This window comes from Arachis ipaensis, chromosome B9 (assembly GCF_059453495.1).
Source record: "Arachis ipaensis isolate K30076 ecotype BB chromosome B9, ASM5945349v1, whole genome shotgun sequence".
In the NCBI taxonomy this organism is placed as follows: Eukaryota; Viridiplantae; Streptophyta; class Magnoliopsida; order Fabales; family Fabaceae; genus Arachis; species Arachis ipaensis.
The window spans coordinates 10,363,004-10,364,468 of NC_142444.1; positions in this window are offsets into that span (position 1 = coordinate 10,363,004).

Below are 1,465 nucleotides of genomic sequence, written 5' to 3' on the forward strand. Positions count from 1 at the left end.
TAATAGAGAGAGGCAGCAGCTGTGGAGCAGGGGCTCTAAGACGCTTGATAGGTGACGGAGGTTGTGTTGCAGCGAGACGGAAATGGAGACTTGAAGCAACTCAGACGGTTGAGGAAGGATTTTAGGAGTGGGTACGAGTGGGTCGGGTTATGGGCTATTTTTGTTTTTTGGGGCTTAACAGCCCATGATAAAAAAAAAAAAACTAACGTGCCACATCAGCAAAGTTAACGTCGTTAGTGACAGAATAGACGGAGGGACTAACGTGATTAATTTTAAATTTTTTAAGGACGATTTTGATTAAATTTATTTTTCGGAGACGAAAATGGAGATCGGAATATTTTTCAGGAACGATTTTGACTATTAACTCTTTATATAAAAGATATCTTTGTCAACCTTAGATTTTTTATACTAAAAAAATAATGCAATTAGTTTATATGTATGTACGCACAGGTACCTCAATTCTTGGGATATTTGAAGAGATATTCAAATAGTTAAATATAGATACTTCAATTTGATACTTCACAAGATATAAAAGGGAAAATAAAAAGAAAAATATCTCAAATTAGTCTGTAATAATTTTTTTTAAAAAAATTTTTTAATTAAAAATTATATATCAATTTGATCTCTGATTTTTTAGAATATTAGATTAATTGTTTTTTATAATAAAATAAAACAACAAATTAGTTCCTAATAATACCTTTAACAAGTGATAAATTAGTCTTCTATTAGTTTTTCAAGTAGTCATTTTCTCTCAAATGTCACTCTTTTAGGTGTCTTCTTTTTTTTCTTTCTCTTCAATTTTTTTTAATTGAAAAATTGAATTTTGCTCCAAAGACAGAGAACATAAAAGAAAATTGGGAAGCAAGAAACATAGCCGCAAAGGAGATGAAGATCCATTATCTAAATAGTGATATGAAATTTGTGGACTATAGTTGCCTTCAACCTTCACCATCTCTTTTGTCAATGCTGATAGAGATTAATAAGAATACTTTAACCCAAAGGAATGTATCATATGAGGAATCTTACGTTTATGACGTAATTGGTCGGTTCGATCCAAACACTTTCTTTTTCTTCTTTTATTTGTTTTCTCCATTATAATACCTTCTCTATTTATTTTGAATATAAATCTTAAATCATAAATTATTTAAAACTAAACACGTTCACATTCTCATTTCATTTTTTTCCTTTTTTTCTTTTCCTTCTAAATAAACATTTAAATAATGATGAATTTTATGATGTAGAAAAAAAGATTCTTCTACATATGTATGTTTGTATTGTTAAAAAGGTAGTGTGACAAGTGTTTAGAAAAAAAGTAATTGAAGAGACAAAATTTGACATGTTGTAAACAAAATATAGTGTATTTTGTCTTATGTAACATGTAAATAATGCATTGATTAAATAGGCTAATTATATTATGTTAATTAATTATTAAAGATAATATTGGGTCTTGTATGATTTTTTTATC